Raw genomic sequence first — 21,361 nt, 5'->3', positions numbered from 1 at the left:
ATTCCTGGGCAAATGACATTAAAATTGTTGTGACTATGAAGGAAATATTTTCTGCAGCACACATGGTCGCTCATTTTAATGGTATAAATCACGTCTTTGTATCTCTTAATTTGTTTCAGTTAAAAAGAAGGATTTACTTTTGAAACGACCCTCGCACTCCGGACGCCGAAGCATAGCCATCGTTCATCGCTGACAAAAATGCATTGAGGAGAGTGATATATATATATATATATATATATATATATATATATATATATATATATATATATATTTTTTTTTTTTTTTTTTTTTTTAAATCTGCAGCATAAAATTTCGCTCGTTTTAATAGTGCCACACCCGTCTTTTTAGCTCTTTAACTTTTGAGTTAAAAAAAAATTAGAAGATTTATTTTTGGAACGACCATCGTATTAATTATACATTTAAGAGTTTGATAGTATTTATCCAGGCTGAACGCTAAGAGCTATTTTATCTTCTCCATATCAAGATCAAACATTATCCTTTTCCGCCCGTTTTTCTTTTCCTTATTCTGATATGAGGGTTCAATATCAGTGAACGTTTGGCCTCTATAGTAAGTGACGAGTCTTCTTCTAATACGACTATCTAAAGTCGTTTTCAAGTCAAATATAAACAAATTCTAACTGAGCTATTTTTTTTTTTTTTTTTTTTTTTCTTGTATAATCAAACCATTTTAAGCTGATAGCTCTGGAAACTTTTATGCACGTAAAATATTAAAATATTTAAAAATATTTAAATTAAAAAAAAAATAAATAAATATGTTTTGTCAAAAAATGGGCAATGCATTTACATGCAAAAACAAATGTTCAGTAGCTACTTATCACCTGGATACCTAAATAAAAGTTCAGTAATTTTCAACTTATTTCTTCCATTCTTTCTCGTCCTATCTTAGTGGCGATCATTGTCTAAATGACGATCGCTTTAGCCCTAATAGTTATAGTCGTTGACCTCGGATCTTTATAATAAAACAGAGCTGTACTTGCTCAGAGAAAGTTTACACTTCTTAAAAAAGTACACGTTAGGAAAAAAAATAACAGAAACCAAATCATATAGCAAATATGTGTGTTTTAGGTAACACATAAATTAGGTTTATAAGACTAGTCGTTGATGGGTAGAAATCAGAAGCTCACGGTATTAACGCTAGCATCCCTCAGGTTTTCATCCTGTGCCGACTCCCATATTGACCTTTATCAATTACTTTACGAATTACATTCTTGGATCCTTCGTAGGCATCTATGTTAACAACAACACAATCTATGAAAACATTTAAGGCCGACAATGATTAAGACTTTCCTGATTGTCGCTCTTGTGCATGTGATGTAATGGGAAACAAGTGGATTGTTAATTATAATGCATTTAAAATAATTCTTCTCTTCATCATAATCGCTATGAATACCATCTGAACCCAATTAAAATGAATGAATCTCGTCTTGGAGAAGCACCTATATAAAAGCCAAGTACAGCCTACGAGGGAGTACGGTTGCCACATCTGGGCAGGAGCTGCTAGAACCAGCTTATCCTGCCTTGATAGAGTTCAAAATAGACTTCGTAGCTTAATGGGGATGACTTTTTCTCTTTCCACAGAAGAGACGTTGTGAGCCTTTCTCTACTTTATCGTTATTTTCATGGCAAATGCTCAGCTGAGCTCAACCTATGCCCCCACCCTCCCTAAACTTTCACGAAAAACGCTCATCTAGCCAAAACCACTATCAATAATTTCCCACATTCTTTATCTGTGCCTAAATCTTAATGTAGATTCTATAAACAAAGCTTCTTTCTTAGAACTGCATGCCTGTGTCGGCCGAGCGGTTTGTTCTTTGTTTATTTAGTTAGAGATGGCTTCATAGCCGGGTTTAAATCTCCTGGCAGGTATTAATGGTTACTCCCTGCATTTTCTTAAAGGCTGCAATAAATAATGCATCCGTTCAGTCTCGAAAGACAAAGGATACTTTCTACGCGTGTAATTGTGTGGCAAGAGTTGCACAATATCAACCACATTTCTGCTGAATCGGCATTGCTTGAGTCCAGTAGCAAGGAGAATTCCAGGAAGACTGGAAATAATGCCTACAATCTGATTGTCTTCAAATCCAACGTAAACACGTTTTTTATCAATCGCCCCCCCCCCTAAGTAATCCAATTTACAAAATTCCCACTACTGATGTATACTACACTATAATCACATTGACGAATGTATATCAATTAACCCTTATGCTTGAGTGGCCTCCGGGCCGTGATAGGTGGTGATTCCTGTGTAAAAAATAAAATTAAATTAAGGAGCACCTTTTTACAAGCTTCTTGGGCTTACCTTCATTCTTGATCTGAAATGGAATACATACATTAAATCTCTCCCCAAGATCGCTGGAAAAAATTGTAAGACCATTCTACCGCCCCAGTAGATATCTTACTGCCGATGCAATTTTCTATCTGTAGAAGTGCCAAGTATGTCCTATAATGAAATACTGTTGTCTAATCTGAGCAGGAGCTGTTCGGTGCTTCCTATATTGGTTTAATAGAATTTAAAGCCGGTTCTTCCATTCAGCTTCTTTACCACAGAAACGTTGGCCTATCGTTATTTTCATGTGCTCGTCTAAGTGGCAATGTATGTCCCCCTTCCCAATCTTTCACAATAAAATGATCAACTAGTTACAATCACTTTCAATAATTTCCCCTACTCTCTGCTTGTGCCTAAATCTAAACGTAGATTCTATGAACAAAGCTTCTTTCCGATAACTGCCCGTACGTGGCACACTTCCATTGGCCTGCTTCTCGGCCGATTACAATGTGGTCGCCTTCAAGTTCAATGTAAGCAAGTTCTTGTTAGCCAACCCTTAAATCATCTAAATTGTACGCAATCTATATCAGTAACGATTACTAAACAACCATCTTACATGCATTTCCTCTTATCAGCAAGCGTTTTGATAAGTGATAACTCTCTTGTAAAAAATAAAAACTAACAACGTGAAAGAATTAAGAAACCAATTAAGAAAACTAACAAGAATAAGTCAACTATATCTTATTATAAATTTCTCTCATGTCTGTCTGTCTGTGTGTGAGTGTGTGTGTGACGCAGTTTATCTCAGCCTACAGGCAACCCACCCGGCAAGTAAGATACCGAAATGAAGCTTATGACCCAGTGAATATTTTAGTGATATTTATGTCCATGTTTGGTGCATGGAAATGCAAAAAAAATGCAAAAATAACGATTTACTAAACAACGTTTTATTTACGGGATATTTTTCCGGTACAAGAACTCAATTTTGCCCAGCTGGTTCTTGTTAACATAAAAAAGTTAGTATTTTGCTGCATAATCAAGTCTAAAAGTGTGCATTGGAAGGTTTGAATTGCACCTAGAGTTCGAGTTGAACCCAGAAACAAAAGATCCTATCTATACCTCACAAGCGATGCGTAAAAAGTTAAGTGTTTTGATCAGCGCAAAAACGGGTCGGTCATCACAGGCTAGGTTGTTCCCTTCTCTGTCTGGTCATTCACATACATGATGCGCGGAAGAGCTTGAGTGTAGAGGATCACGGTCGGCTCGCGCTCTGCTGTGGGTCTGACCTGTGGTGAAGGTTCCTGTACACAGGGAGGTGGCCGGTGCCCATTTCACGTCCCTTATCATTGGGGGAACTTTCCAACTCTCATGGGGTCCCTGTCTACCTAGGTGGGTAGAAGGTAGATGATCACCCACTGAAAAACAAGATACACTAGCGAAAAAAAATTGTAGCTAGCCAATTTTCAATTGGGGTTTTTATCCCATGTTGTTTGCAAGAAACTAACATACTTTAATACTATTTAAAAAAAAGTTTACATAATCCAGAACTCAATCTGATAAGTACACTTTTTTATAAGTGGTAAAAGGCATGTTGTGTGAATTCGTTCCCTGCTGACTCCAAAATAGCTGCAGTTGTTGTCTTCAAATTCCACACAAAACAGTACTTAATATAGCTTGAAGTGTAGTTAGATAGGTGTTGTATCGGAATGACTCCGATGAGTAATGAAAATTAATTATTGAATAAATCCTATTAAAGGAAAATAATCGGATTTTGACCAAATTAAACATCCTGCTAAGGTCTTACATCAGAATTGTATTTTAAAAATGTTATCACCGGACAAGCAGAAGGGACTGTTGTATAAGATTAACAGATGATTCTTTGATAAAAAAGGAACGCGTTCAAACCGGATGTTTCTGTTTAAAGCACAACTGAACTCGAATATTTGACTTTTATATTTGGAACTTAAATTCAAATAACTTATTAAATCGGCAGTAAGTTCTCTACATTGCAATTTAAATTACAATATATTGTGGACTAAATCATTGTGGGAAGGCAGGTAAAGATTCTTCTAGTTGACAATAACCAAATACAAAACCGTAGCATTCAAAGCTGGTGACGTTACCAGTGTGCAAACATGACTCGCATATAAACTGCTAATAAATTAAAAAATTTTAATTTCTTAAGATAAATGTACAAAAGATATAACGATTTTTTTCAATTTTGACCCATTTTTGGCCCCCTAAAATGATTTTTACCGGTTAAAGACAGATAAAATAACGGCCAAAAAAATCTAACCATTTGAGCGCCCCCTAGGGCCGTTCTGTTTAGTTTTGAAGTCATGGAATTTGAAAATATGGAGAAAAACAGACAGAATACTTCATATACTAAATAACCATACACCCCCCACATATATATATATATATATATATATATATATATATATATATATATATATATAGGTGTGTGTGTGGGTGTGTATATACATATTATGTATACATATATGCGTACATATAAATCTATTAAAGAGTTGCTATTTTGTTTTTGCTTTTCTATTATTAGCCCAAAGAACATAAATTAAATTAGATAATAAATACTGGAATAAAACAACAGATAACTAAACTTTGATATTACGATGAATTCCCAGACTCCTCACACGTAATTGACCTTGTAGGTCTCTACATTCCTAATGAGTTTACTTGAAAATTAATACGTATAATGAGGCCTCTATAGAGACGATGAACTATTCTCAGGTAATAAAATTTAGAATAAATTATACAACTGTCAATTAATTTGTATAAAGAAATTAAGTTTAAAATAACCATTGATGAAAATAATATAATAGTATTCTTTACATGTGATCATATATCATATACCGAAACGGAGGGGGGGGGAGAAACGGAGGGGGCAAAATTACACGTGAACATTAAATTATTAAATATTAAGCAGTTTTACTAACCTTAATAGGTGAGAAATGTAAGTAATCGTAGAAGTTCTTTTGACCCTCAACCAAAGATAAACCAACAATATCCAGAAGTTTCGTTTGAACTGCTACACAGTCTTCAGTGAACAAACGGGTCTGAAAAAAAAAAGAAAAAGTATTTTGTAGTTTGCTTAAAGCATTGTGTGTAGTGTGTAAGGAGTTGTGTTTGAGGGCTATAACAATGCAGTTTTGTAGAAAAACACTGGTAAAAAAAAATGATAATATTGAAAAACACTACTGGAAGCTTTTTTTCTCTCATGCCCATTTCCCCTGTGCATGTGATTTTTTTTTCCGATCTTTTTATATTTAATTAAAAAGTTTTTTTGGGCTTCTTTTAATTAAAAATTATTGAAATTAGTTTTCTAGTTTTTTTTTAAAGAATTATTGAAAACACTTAAAAATATTTTAAAACTATTTTGGGAATATTATGTATTGGATACATTTATGATATATGGAACAGTTTTTTATATTGGTTATGGCTCAAACCATCAAAATCTCAGAAGGGAAAGCTATCATACCTAGCATATCGAAAAGAATATATGGATTATTCTATAATCAACATGTATATAATAGCAAGATAAAATGCTATAATGAAACATTAGCTAGATCATCACGCAGAGTTGAAATATAGTATACTAAAACTAAACATAATGAATTAATGGGGGGAAGTAAAAACCACCGAAACCACCCAATACTATATCATACAATATGAAAATGAATAAATCTAATCGTATAAATAATAGAAAAAGTATTACAAGAAATAATAGTTTCAAAGAAAAAAAAACAAACAACAATATAAGACTCTTATAAAATAGTATCGAGAATAAAAATAAAAAGAAAGATAGACGTTAAATTGCGTATGGTTTAATCCGCCTTATAGGATACACATACAAAATAATTTACCGATAGAAATTTATTAAATTATTGACAAATATTTTCCAAAAAGAAACAACTTAGGAAAAAGTATGAACCGTTATTCTGCTGAGTTTTTTTTCTACAAGTATTAATTCAGTAAAAAACTATTGTAAATTCAAACAGTGTAAGAATATATAAGGGGATTAAGGAAGGTGGTTACTTAAATCAACGCATTGAAGTAAAATCACCTTGCAACTGTAGAAACATACTATATTTAAAAATTTTTTATGGTAGGAAGTTAAAATATGGAGCTGGGGGGAATTAGCGATTTTTGAAAATTTCAGATGATAAAAGTTAAAAATCTAGCGATTTGCTGGACATTTCTTTCTCCTGATCTCGCGGGTTTTTTTAAATCTCAGTTGCCAAAACTGCATCACTAAAAAATACTACAGGCTTAATGTAAACAGAATGTGTTTACAATATCAATATCGGTAAATTTTTAATGGGTTTAATCACATGATTATTGATAATGTAACAATGTTATTGAAATTTAATTTTAATTAACCACACGTAGTCGCTTTCCTATCAAATATTCATCGAAAAATGGTAAGTACAGACAAAATGAATGCCGAAGCTCAAAATGAATAAACATTTTGACCTCTGCCTTTACTTAAAAATCTACCAAAAATCAGGAAATTTACCTATTTTAATGAAAATTGCAGTATTTATCAAATAATAATCGCAGAATATAATGAACTAATTATTTTTCTTACCTCTTAGTGAAAATGTTTTCTTTTGTTTAAACAAAAAATACCTTTACTAAAGTTATGGTTTTCAGTAGTAAATAAAAAACGGAAGAATTTATTTTTGCTTTTTTTATATAAATAAAGCATCGTAATTTGTAACAATAAAACATAATTTTTATAGTAACATTACGAAAAAAGCCCCTAAAGTCCGTATTAATGAATACGATATAACTCGAAGAAAGATGAATTCTCGCGTACTATTCAGGAAATTAAAGATTCAATTGGATTCCTATTTCAGTCACCTAAATTATTAAGGGTGAAATGAGTTTATATGAATTTATAGCCCAACCTAATTTTTTTTTTCTTAAAAAAATAGCATTTATACAGTAAGTTAGGTAAAATTTGTGGAGAATGCTCTGCTTTACGGTTGTTGTAAAAATGGAACGGAAATTTGAATTTCGTTCCTTTTTAAGTTCGGTACATTTTTACATTACGCCCAACTCATCGTTCACATTCGACGTCAACTTTTATAGCTTTTCGGGCATGCTGGCAAGGTTAGGGGTGTCTATTCCGAAAGCCGTTCTTAACATGGGTAGATTGGTAGGTGTGTAAGAAATTTTGTGAAAAATAGTGACTAATTTCACCCCATCTTTCAAGCTTATAACTCGAAAAATGTAATGCAAGCCCTATTTTTTTTCCAATTAAAGGAGCAAGGAACAAGGTTCCATAAAAACAAAAACAAACAACGTGTTTTTTAAAGGTTTTTAAAAAGGTTTTAAACTTCGGACTTTACAGGTAAATTTCTAAAAAACACTACTTTTTTTGTTTTAAATTTGAATATATTATTTATTGACCTTTTCTCTTCAATTTGTGATATATAACACTTTGGTGAGTAAATTATTTACTTTTTAATAGACATTTAAAAATGGGAGGCGTGAATTATTCGACCCCTGTCTTTCCAAGCTTATAACTACTCGAAGAATGTAATTGAAGCCCTAATTTTTTTCAATTAAAGGATCAAGGGCCAAGGTTTCATAAAAACAAACAAAAGAAAAAACAAACAAAAAGGTTTTAAACTTCGAACTTTACAGGTAAATTTCGAAAAAAGCACTACTTTTTTGTTTTAAATTTGAATATATTATTTATTGACCTTTTCTCTTAAATTTGTGATATATAAAACTTTGGTGAGTAAATTAATTATTTACTTTTTAATAGACACTTGAAAATGGGGGCGTGAATTAAAAAAAAACGTTTGTCTAACATATTATATTCGGTTTATTGGAAAGAGCATAAAATTACACAGTGACCCTGACAATATCGTAAAAATACAATCAATAAAAAAAATTTGATAGATTTTTCAAGTTTAAAAATTGAAAAATATTGAGTTCGTAAAATTCATTACTGTTTTTAACAAAAAATATTTCTATTACTTTTACAACAACTTTAGTAGTTTATTTTTTAAGTATAATCAATAAAGAAAATAAACAATCCACTTTTAAAAGAGAAATTACGAGGTTTTTATATGTTATTCGCAGTTTCGTGATAGGGGTGTCAAAAATTCCTACAAAAATTCTGATTCATCTACTAGATTGGAGTGTTTATTCGTTGTAAACCGACCCGACAACCTATAAATGTTGACATTTCCAATGTGAATGGTAAGCTGGACTTATGTAAAAAATAACAAAAAGATATACCAAACTGACTTTTTCGTTTAAAAATGGAATTATTTCGCTTTCGTTATTAACTTTTTTTAAAATAAATATTTTGTGTTTTATATACATACAGTACAATTGTTGAATGCTACTGTTTTGATTATATTCGTTTGGGGGGCACAATTAAAAAATTAAGAAAGATTAAAACGAAGCGGAATTTAAGTTTCCGTTCCATTTTTACAACAACCGTAAAACAGCGCATGCTCAACAAGTTTTATCGTAATTTATAAGCATAATGTTGAAACACTTAATCAACATTTTATTTATTTTTTGCATAATTTATCATGGAAGTATTTTTCGTTTATTTTCTGAACATCTGTAAAAAAAATTAATTTGTACATTCTCTTGAAAAAAAGAATCTAACTTTTCTCTACTTTCACATAACTATTTACAGTGTTCATGTAAAGCATTCATCTGTTCTTTTTATAACAAAAATTCAGTTTTCAAAGAGAAACGTTTAGTGCCAAATTTCTTTTTTAAAAAAAAGTGCAAGTGTTCATGAAAAAACTTTCACCTAACGATTTATGGTAAAAAGTAATTTTTTTGGGGGGGGGAATAACAACTTTTATTGATTAAAAAAATTTCAAAAAAATAATAAAAGTAAATAAACGAACAAAATGCAATTTTTTCTTGAGGAATGTGTTCTATTTTAACAAACTGAGCAACAGCAACGCGTGGCCGGGTACAGCTAGTGTATATATTATTTTTATTGGTAAAAAATAGGAGACATTACTTTTTTAACATTGTAATTTCTCTTTTAAAATATGTCCCTCTGAACAAATAAACAAAAGTTCATGGCCCTTTTCCTACGGATATTATAAAAAAGGGTCTTACTTTAAAACGATATGCTGGTTTCAAAATCATGAAATATATGTGTAAATTATCCTTGAAACAGACGTGAGATTTGAATGGGCTATTGATGTTTTCGAATTTGCTCACTAATCTCAATCACAAGTTACTATTTGCGCGCGGAGAAACAAATCTCAATATACATTATAACAGTTTGTTAGCGTTTACATTATATCAGATTTTGGTGCACAATTTTTACTTAGATTCAATGATCAAAGCAAACATAATATTAAAAGCACTTTAAACGATTTGATTTTAATTACTGCTTTAGAATCTAATATCATAACTTGGATACGTCTCTTTAAACACACACAGGCAAACACAGACACATACACAGACACAGACACAAACACACGCATATATCTATATCTATATCTATATATATATATATATATATATATATATATATATATATATATATATATATATATATATGGTGAGAATTATGGAAATAATATTTCGAAAAAATAGAGAAATAAAAAGAAATAAATGGAGTTATATGTTCGTCAACGTTTCATCTTTGTTTCTAGACTTCCCCTGGTTCAAGAAAACAAAAACACTTGTGCTAAAATATTTTTGTACAGGTGTTTTTGTTTTCCTAATCTCATTCATCCAGAGGAAGTCTCGAAATAAATACGAAACGTTGATGAACACATAACTCGGTTGTTTTTTATTCACCCTCTCTCTCTCTCTCTCTCTCTTTCTCTCTCTCTCTATCTCTGTTAGCAGGTCATTATAAAGACATCAGTTATGGTCATATATGACGTCATCTTCTCTGATGTCATATATGACCTATATTATTGAAGCAAACCGTTTAAAGGGAGGTAATCCATTATGGATATTAATTGTTAGGTATTTAAAAAAATCTTCCTGGACTTTCACCAGCAAATATGCCTCTGATAAATCAATTTTTGAGAAAATTCTTCCCCCATTCAACGTAGAAAAAACTTTCCTTTGATGTTGGGAGTGGATAGGTATGAATTTTGAAGTAATCATTTAATCCAGTGGAGAAATCTGCAGATGTCCTGATTTTATAGATATACTGTAGTTGATGCCACTCAGAATTAATGCGCTTTTTTTTAATTACTCAACTTTCTTGGAGTCTCTTTACTTCTTCATCTACTGTTTTCAGTGAAAAGAATGGAATATTTCCTTTAGGTTTGAACGGCGGGTTTGCTTTGTCCTTTAGTTCAAATTTCACTTCAACCTTAGTGCAACTATCCAGTCCCTCAGAAAATGCATTTTTTAATCCTTTTTAAAATCCTTAATACATTTTTCTCGCAGGTTGGAATTTTCTATCCCTGCCACACTCACATTTCTACAAAACGAGTTTATGGGTTTCTCCCATAAATTAAATAGTATCATAAAGTCGATATCACATCAATCAGAATTTTTTCCTGATATGACATTAATGTTCGTCTTAACTTTTCTTTTCTCATTACGTGTCACATTTGTATAAAATTCACCTTTGAACTTTAGTCTATTCCCAGAAACAACTCTGGCAATTTTCTTTCCATATTTTTTAACTTCGGATATCCAATTTTCTTCTAAGGTACTTCATCAATTACAGATATATCACTTCCAGTACCCAGAAGAAAGTTTACTTTCCAGCCGTAAATTCTGGCATTAATATATTTTCTTTTCTTACACTTCATCGACTTTTTTTAGATCCGATGGTATTTATCCTGCAGGTCTTTGTTTTCTTTTTGCATACCATTGATTTGTGATATTTATGTCCACACTCATAGCATATTATTTTTAAAGTTAGACTCCTTTGTGAAGTTATTTTTCTCCACATCTTATGCAGTATTTCTCTCATAATGGAACAGTTGCTAAACCCTTTGTACTTTGGCTATATATTTTCTTAAATACTGTTTAAGATTCAATAGCTTTTGACACTCTTCCAAAACTTTTTGTAAAGTTATCTCAATGCCTAGATTCATGATTGATATTATCCTTAAACGGACCTCTTTATCTTCCATATGTATATATATATATATATATATATATATATATATATATATATATATATATATATATATATATATATTGAATTTCATTTAACTTTCTTGAATTTATATTTTTGGATTATACCGTCATTGGATTATTTACCTTTCACCAGACAATCCATTCACGTGTAATCACCTTATTCTTCACCATATACCCTCTGTTCCACTTTTTGTTATCAAGTAAGATCTTTGACTCCCTTGTTGTTTCATCAAATACTTTTGTATGCAAAATCCGATCCCGCATTTTGCTAATTCCTACGCTCTGATGAGAAGGAAAGTATTTCTTCGAAACTCCGCGGATTAAGGACTATGCACTTATCAAGGGGTTCCTTTTCAGATACAATATGGTTGTCTTCAAGTCTAACGTAAATAAGTTCTTGATGAGCCGTTCCATATAAGTTATCAAATTTAACAAATTTTCATTACTAATGATTATTATATTGTCCAATTTCTACTGTACACTCTTTAACCCTTATCCTTGAGTGGCCTCTTGGCCTTGATAATGTGTTGATACCTATGAAAAAAAAAAGAAAAAGTCCAATGTGAACAAGTCCTAATTGAATCGTCCCCCTAAGTAATCCAAGTTACAAAATTCACACTGTTTACTATGCTAAAACCACAATGACTAATGTATACCTATTAACCCTTATCCTCGAGTGGCCTCTGGGCCTTGATAAGTGGTGACACCCATGTAAAAAAATATGTTTTTAACTCTTTTTCAAAGTGTTTTAACATGTTTTATTAACTGTTTGCTCCTATATATATATATATATATATATATATATGTGTGGGGGGGGGCGTGTGTGTGTGTGTGTGTGTGTAAGAGAGACAGAAGAGGGAGTATGTATATTCGAGAGATATACTTTTCATTTGTTTAGATTAGTCCGTTTTTCTTTCTTTTCTATGCGTAATATTTGCTTGAAAACAGAAACCCATTAGTAAACTAATACAAGCCATTTATTATTACTCGAATGAAAAACTTCTTAGTTCCAAAACATTAATTTCCAAAGACTAAGATTTATTCCATAACCTTTTTAATTAAGTATAATATTGTAATAAATATGCTTGTATTTCATTTTCATACGAGTGCACAGTACAGAGTTGAAACAAATAAACCAAACACTTTGGAACGTCTGAAATGTTATTGGCGTTAAGAAAAACAAAAATAAAAGTATTCATGACTAAGAAAATTTAAAGTTGTTCCTGCATTTCGGAAGAATGAAACGATTTTTTAAAAATGTAACTATAATCAAAAAAGGATGGCGTTTCCAATTGAACATCAAATTCTTCTCGTAGATTTATTTTTTAAACTCCAAACAAGGCATATTACCACTTGCACGGCTACTGCTTGGGATTATTACGTCCCCTTAAGTAATCCAATTTACTAAATGTCCACTTCTGAAAATTCATCATCATCATCATCATCATCATCATGTGCTGTCCTGGGTGTCCGAAGACGACTTCCTGTGAACCATCATTCTCCACTTGTCACGGTCGAGACTGAGGGTCTGCCAGCTTCCAGTAGGGATCAACCTGTCCTTTAGATTTCGTTTGACGATGTCACGAAACCTGAGCTTAGGTCTGCCTATGCCTCGTACCCGATCTTCCAGTTTTGAAAACAGTATCTGTTTTGGTAGTCGGGAGTTCTCCATTCTGTTTACGTGCCCGGTCCATCTCAGGTTTTTTTCCGGATGAGCAGCTCATACCTGCTTTGGAGGTTGGCTTGTGATAGGATCTCCCTGTTGCTGACAAAGTCATACCACTTGACATTTAAAATCTGCCGGAGGTGTCTCATCATATAGGTTTTGAGCTTGCGGGCTACCAGTTTGTACACTGACCAAGTTTCTGCACCGTATGAGTGACGAGAGGATGATGGCGCGGTACACCAAGCATTTAGTTCTGAAAGTCAGGTCTTTATTTTGCCAGATATTCTGTTTGAGTTTTCCATAGGATATGGAGGCGTTAGTCATTCTTGTAGAAATCTCCTCGTCCATTTTTGTTGTTGTTCATGAGCGTGGTCCCTAGGTATTTGAATTTTCTGACATTGTAAAGACACTAGTCTTGAATCTTAATTGGCTGGCTTGTTGCTGGTGGTTCAGAGGATTGTTGGTACATCATTTCGGTTTTCTTGATGTTAATCCTCAATCCGAAGGCCTTGGCTGATCCTGCGAAGCGAGTTATTATGTCCTGAGCATCCTCATGACTATGCGCTACAAATGCGGTGTCATCAGCAAACATGAGCTCCCGTACGAGTATCTCTGTTGTTCTATTTGCGGATTTGTATGCATTAACATTGAAAAGGTCTGACGGTTACTACGATATTATCCCATTGACTACTATACACTCAATAACCCATATTCTCGAGTGGTCTCTGGGTATTGATAACTATGTAAAATGAAGAAAAAAAGATTTTGAGGTCGACAGAAATATTCCCGGATTCAGCAACATAGGCCTGAAGAAGATCACAGACTATAGCTATCGAAGCTTCGTGAAAATGACACTCAAGATGAGAACTGGTTCGAAATATCTAAAAAATACTTGGGATCGTGTGTAGCAAATGACGATGGAGAGTTTAATAAAAGGATGATTTAAAGTTCTACGTGTTGGTTCTACATTTTTGAGTTGAGGATTGATCGTTTTATTTAGATTCTACGGGCTACTGTTCTCACTTCGTGTGTGTGTGTTTTTTTTCTTTTGCAACATCTCAATCTATATAACAGGATTTATTCCATTTCTTGGCCTTCAATGAAAATCACAGTATAGTATCTGTACTGATGCTACGCTTAACTTTTTCTGCCCTCTATCATTGGAGGAAAAAGCCTCCATGACTGAGACAATTTAGTTTCGTTCCTATCCAGAGTGCCCCTTTTGGGGAGCTGGATTTTCCCCCCACATTAAAAATCAACAATTGGACACACTTACTCTCCCCTCGTGGTGAGGCAAGTAAATAGGAAAAGGATTCATTCCACTTCTTTGCCTTAAGGCCAAGATCACAGTGTAATAACTGTTCTGATGCTTCACTTCACCTTTTCTGTAATCAATCATTGGAGAAAAAATCCGTCATGACTAAGACAATTTTAATTTTTATTTTCTATCCAGAGGGCCTCTTTTTGAGAAGCTGGATATTACTAACATTAAATTGTGTTGAATTCTGCCCTTGTGTGGAGATAAGTAAATACGAACATTTGACTTTCTGCATGTGTATTTCGTCGAACTCGGAAATCATTCGATCGATTGGATTCAGGAATCTTTCTGTTGAAGTAAGCGATTTAAAGGGAACGCTTTATTTAATCAATGTGGATTACACATTAATTTTTTTAATTGTTTTTTATAAGTCACTCCGTCGGTCGGTCGGTCAGTTTGTCGGTCGGTCTGTCGGTCTGTCCGTAACACTTTTGTGCTTGGCCTTTTTGGTTAAGATCAAAGATATGTTGTTAATATACGCTGTTCTTAGCTTTTTAAGCTTTTCTTGGCCGTTTGGCCAAGATAAAAGTGTAGTATATGTCGCGGCAGATACTTGAAGCAAAGACCATATGTTGGGGAAACCCCACATATAAGACCTTGGTCAATGTAGGGGCAACTATTCATACCAATTGTAACTATCCAGCTCCCCTACTCCCCGGGGAACTGGTCTCCATTTCCTCTTCACTCCTCACATTAAAAATCGGCCTAGTGCCTAATTTGCCTGGTGGGGGAGCAAATAAGTACAAACCCCACATATAAGATCTTGGTCAATGTAGGGGCAACGCTTCATACCAATTGTCACTATCCAGCTCCCCTACTCTCTGGGAATTGGTCCCCATTTCCCCTTCACTCCTCACATTAAAAATCGGTCTTTTGCCTAATTTACTTGGGAGGGGAGAAAATAAATATCCTTGCCTTGGCCTTCGTGCCAGGATCAAAGTGTAGTATCTGTTCCGGCAGATGCTGCACTTAAGATAATTTGTACCAGTCAATGGAGGGGAAACCCTCTATACTGGGACAATTATTATTTTTGGTAACCAGAGTGACCCCTTTTAGGGGAGCTGGTTTTTACCTCACATTAAAAACGGCCTTGTGCCTAATTTGCTCAGTGGGGGAGCAAATAAATACCATCTGTTCCGGCAGATGCTGCACTTGGGATAATTTGTACCGGTCAGTGGAGGGGAAACCCTCTATACTGGGACAATTATTATTTTTGGTAACCAGAGAGCCCCCTTTTTGCCTACTTTTAGGGGAGCTGGTTTTTACCTCACATTAAAAACGGCCTTGTGCCTAATTTGCTCAGTGGGGGAGCAAATAAATACCATCTGTTCCGGCAGATACTGCAAGCTATGACTAGCTAGGACTAATTATGACTAGCAAAGACCAGATGTGGGGGCAACCCCACATGCCTGACCTTTAACCAGCTCCCATTTCCCACCTCTCGGGAGCTGGTCCCCTTTTCCCCTTCCCCCTCCCTTCACTCCTCACATTAAAAATCGGCCTTGTGCCTAATTTGCTCGGTGGGGGAGCAAATAAATACCATCTGTTCCGGCAGATACTGCAAGCTATGACTAGCTAGGACTAATTATGACTAGCAAAGACCAGATGTGGGGGCAACCCCACATGCCTGACCTTTAACCAGCTCCCATTTCCCACCTCTCGGGAGCTGGTCCCCTTTTCCCCTTCCCCCTCCCTTCACTCCTCACATTAAAAATCGGCCTTGTGCCTAATTTGCTCGGTGGGGGAGCAAATAAATACCATCTGTTCCGGCAGATGATGCAAACTATGACTAGCTATGACTAGCAAAGACCAGATGTGGGGGCAACCCCACATGTCTGACCTTTAACCAGCTCCCATTTCCCACCTCTCGGGAGCTGGTCCCCTTTTCCCTTCCCCCTCCCTTCACTCCTCACATCAAAAATTGGCCTTGTGCCTAATTTGCTCGGTGGGGGAGCAAATAAATACCATCTGTTCTTACTACATGCTGTACTTATCGTGATATAAATTGGGGATAACTTTTCTGTATTAATTTAATGTAAAATAATCCCCCTCTTTACAACCAGTCAGTCTAAAAGCCATTCAAGTCATTCTCAAGATCATTCAAGTTGTGTTTGAAGGATTCCATTTATTTTTTAAGCATTCAAGTTATTTTTAAGGTCATTTAATTCATTCTTAAATTCATTAAAGTCATTCTAAGTCATTTACTTTTTATTTATTTAAGTCATTTCAGCCCATTTTTCGGTCATTTTAGTTTATTTTTAAGAATTTCATGTCAATCCTACATTCATGCATTCATTCATTACACGAGTGCGCGCGACTAATGGCTATCGACCTTGTTAAAACTACATTTGAGTTGACTTAATTCGATAACGAGAGAGAAAGAGAGAGAAAGAAAGAGAGAGAGAGAGAAAGAGATATATGGGGAGAAGAGGGATATAGTTTATGTTTTTTTTCTCAACACTTCGTAAACATTTTTTAGCGGCGCTAGTCTACAATAAAAACTCAATAGATCTTGTTTGTTCGATCTGTTTATTTCGTTTTGCCTCTACACATTTTACTACGTCATTCGTTTTTTGCGTCATCACTTAAAACGCAAGTGAGGGTAACAGTGCTCTATGGATGACGTCACTTAAGCATCAAAACATTTAAGAGATAGAGATCGTTTATAAAGTTTATATCGTAAAGAAGCCTTATTAAAAAGATCACGAATTGTCTATATAAAAATTCAGAATACTAATAAACAGTAAGGCCAGGTAATATTGATTTCATAGTAGAGAAGTACTATGATAAGTAGATGAACACCCTGCATACGGTTATTCGAGTATATTCAAAGTCTATTGGATTCATAGATATAGACCTTACTTGTACTACCACTTCACACTAGATGGGATCTGGAAGAAATAGTAGTTAAGAGGCAATTCACATTTTTAGGGTTCTTGAATTGAGGCCTAAACTCTAAATGTCTTTTATATATACGTCCGAAAACTGAATGACATTGAAATACATCCTGCTATACAAAAATAAATATACAAAAACACGATAAGAAACAACTGGTTTGTTTGTTGGTTGCTTTTTTTACGGCATATCAACCTTTTTCAGGTTATTTAATGCCGAATCTAGTTATTTTGAGGAACGATTTTTAATGGAGTATATTTTATTTTTAAGTCGGATTCGATTTTTAATGGAGTATATTTTATTTTTAAGTCGGATTCTATTTAACCCATAGTTGGGACCCCTCCGGGTCAGAGTGAACCTGGGAACAATGGCAATTAAAGGGTGGCTCCACACTCCCCAATGCCCGCAAGGTTGTGCCTCAGCATCGGATATAGTTTTAGGTCATATCTAGGACCCCTGGTTTGTATTTGGAATATATAAAATTCCAACATACTAACATACAAAACCAATATACAACTGATCAATATGTACTTAGGAGTAACACACAGTAATGCCAACAGTTCTGAGAAAGAAGCTTTATTCATGGAATCTACGTCAGGTTTAGGCACAGATAAATAGTGGGGAGAAATTATTGATAGTGGTTTTTGCGAGACGGGTGTTTTTCGTGAAAGTCAAGCCAGTGGAGACCATTGATTGAGGCTCAGACGGGCACTTGCCATGTAAATCACGATAAAGCAGAGATAGGCTCGCAAGGTCTCTTCTGTGGGAAAGAGGTTGCAGGGCGAAAAAGGGCATCCCTCACCAGACTACGAAGTCTATTTTTAACTCTGTTAAGGCAGGTCAAGGTGCTTCTTGCACGCCTGCTTAGTCACATTAAAAACGTTGTTAGTCCGTTGCCATAAAGTTAGGGATTTGTGTCCAATTGTTGGTTGAACATGGTAAAATCTGTGCTCGTTTTACATTAAATACTAATCCCGATTAACACCCTAATTGTGTCTCGAACGGATATCATAATAGTTAGATACACCTTATAATAACATAGAAATACAAAAGTTTTAGCAAGATCGGTCCTAGTGTTTCAAAATGTTTTCTAAAATAACTGTCCTATTATTGTGACTAATTCATATTAGTCTATATTGATTGCTAAATGTGTATCGAACTGATACCCTAGTATCTAGTTTGCTGCCCTATTTATGAGACAGATTCATACAAAATTTAAGCTAAATCGACGCAGTAGTTTTCGAGAAACTTTGGAGTAAATGTTGTATTGGGCTACCTTATTATTCCTTATTATTCTTTATTACTGTTCTTTAGACGGATGCCATAATAATTAATTCGTTGCCACTTATAACAAAAGTTCATACAAAATTGCATGCCGATCGATCCAGTACGTTCCGAGCAAAAGTAAAACAAACAAACAAACAGACAGACAAGTAGAAATATAATATAGAAAATGAGAAAAAAATCTAAAAACAGAATGATAAACTGACTGATTAGATGAAGAATAATCTTAAATAAAGGATGCGGCATAGCTTGGAAGGAAGTTGCCTTTTGATTGTGACGTCAAAAATTATGTGATGACACAAAAGTCTGGATTAGTTAAATCTGCTAGGTTCATTGGGTGCAAATAAACAGACGAATTTCAGAGATCCCCTTCTCTGACTTGTACGCGGAATATGTCAGAGGTTATTAATATTCTGTATAAATACTTTGTAATGTAAATATTTTGCAATAACACTACAATACACTAATTATGAGAAAGTAAACAACAGTTTATGTTATTCTACCAAAGAATGCTCGTATATGTTGCCACGATATACTCATCTCTATAATCGCTGCTACTGCATACTTCGTTCTATTGCTATAGGTATTTCTAATATAACGGCCGCGAAGATTCGTCAGCTACGTTAAAATAAGCGAAATGAAAAATACAGAACGACCGAGATATGGAGATACATAAACATAAAATAAAAACAAGGCGTACAAAAAAAATGCCAGAAAACTACGACAAAGCTATTTGTGTAAATAAACTAGCAGCGGGTGAAGTGTTACCCTGACTTTAGGAAGGCTAAGTCATTTACGTAATCCGTTCTATTCTTTTATTTTAATCTGAGGTATAAAGTAATAACGTTTTATCTGTCTTTCGATAGGAATTATTTTATGTCTCTGGTGAAGGCAAGAAATGAGAATCACAAAACAACAAACCTGTGAAATTCTTTATTGGTACACACGATATTGTTGCAAATAAGTGTACCCATCTTGCGTTAAATTTGAAGCTGGTGGTTGGCTTCAATGAATCGGTATTTAGAGTCCTTTTGCATTCTGCAATGTTGCCGTAGTCTGTAGCAGAGAAAGGATGAAATTAGCCGTGTTTCATTGGATCTCATGGCCCTATAAAATTGGTAGCATGGTGAAAGCATGGAATGAGATAATCACAAAACAACAAACCCTACCTGTAAAATTCAAGAAAAACTGTATTGGTACACAGGATATTATTGCAAATTTGTGCGCGATCTTGCGTCCAACTTGAAGTTGGTAGTTGGCTTCAATGAAGCGGTAGTTTGAGTTATTTGCATTCCGTACGCTGTCGTAGTCTGTTGCAGGGAAGAATGAATCTAGCCGTGTTCGATTGGACCTCATGACCCTAAAAAACTGGTAGTAACGCAAATAAGCTGAATACCGAAGATAAAAGGTTCACAATGATAAGAAAAGTCCGCAAGTCTGTTAAAGACATTCTGTCTCATAAGTAAGCCTAATTCGTAAGCGTTTATAAATATGTTCTATACGTCATCCACGGCTGAGATCTAAAGTAAAAAGGCACTACTATTGAGTCTCCTTCTTAGAAGACATAATAAATATTAGTCGTCCTCTTCGCTGGTCTGGAACAAACTGAAAAATTAGAAAAGGAAATAGAAATTGGCGCCAAAGGCACGTGACATGTCTGCTTAGATTCGACCAATCAAATAGCTCGATACAATGGCAGTTAGGGGTTGTATTATGACTAGAAAATTTTCTTACACTATCTATATATCAATCCATTTCTTGTGTCATGCAATTTACAGTAGCTAGCTGTCTTTGTATTTGCTCGGCACAGCTGTCTGGTGATACTGAATATCATGTTTAGCTGCAATAACAAGAACATTTATTTACACAAACTTGAGAAAGGTTGCTTGCTGACTTAGTTTTTCTTTTGTGTTTTTTTTATGAATGAGTCATCGCGTATTAAGACCTGAATGCCACTCGAGGATAAGGTTAATGAGTGTACAGAAGTCAATGGGGAAATAATGCAGTAATCGTTAGTAGTCGAAATTTGGTAAATTGGATTACTTAAGGTGATGCTCATCAAGGACTTGTTCACGTTGGACCGGAAGACGAGAATATTGTAGTCAGTTGGAAAGCAGGAAAACGGTACAAAGTTCTACAGGTGCACACTTCAAAGTAAGAAGCTTTGTTAATTGAATCTATGTTTAGGTTTCGGCAGAGATAAAGAGTGGGTGAAATTATTGATAGTGGTTTCAGCTAGACAAGTGTTTTTCCTGAATGTCAGGCCAAGGAAAACCATTGATTGGAGCTCAGACGAGCACTTGTCATGAAAATAACGATAAAGCAGAGACAAGCTCGCAAGGTTTCTTCTGTGGGAAAGAGGTTGCATCATCAATGACCTCCCTAAACACATACTTAAATCATTCGTTGACATCTATGCTGATGACACGACCATCTACGGCAACACATCAAAGGCTGTAAATGACAAAGTTCTCTCTGATTCTCTCTCCTCTGATCTCGAGCGCGTGGTTCAGTGGGGGAAGATGTGGCTAGTTACCTTTAATGCACCCAAAACCAAACTCCTATCCTTACATCATCAACGCTCTGATCCCCAGCTGGCATCAATTGTGATGGATGGCTCTCGTCTGGGTGAGGCCCCGTGTTTTGACAAGCTTCTGGGTTTGACCTTTACTCCTGATCTGAAATGGAACACGTACATCAAGTCTGTTGCCAAGGTCGCTGGAAAGATGGTGGGATCCTTCTACCGCTCCAGAAGATATCTCACTACTGATGCAATTCT

This window comes from Euprymna scolopes, chromosome 18 (assembly GCF_053919585.1).
Source record: "Euprymna scolopes isolate OS-2025 chromosome 18, ASM5391958v1, whole genome shotgun sequence".
Classification (NCBI taxonomy): domain Eukaryota; kingdom Metazoa; phylum Mollusca; class Cephalopoda; order Sepiida; family Sepiolidae; genus Euprymna; species Euprymna scolopes.
This window is presented reverse-complemented; position numbering follows the sequence as displayed.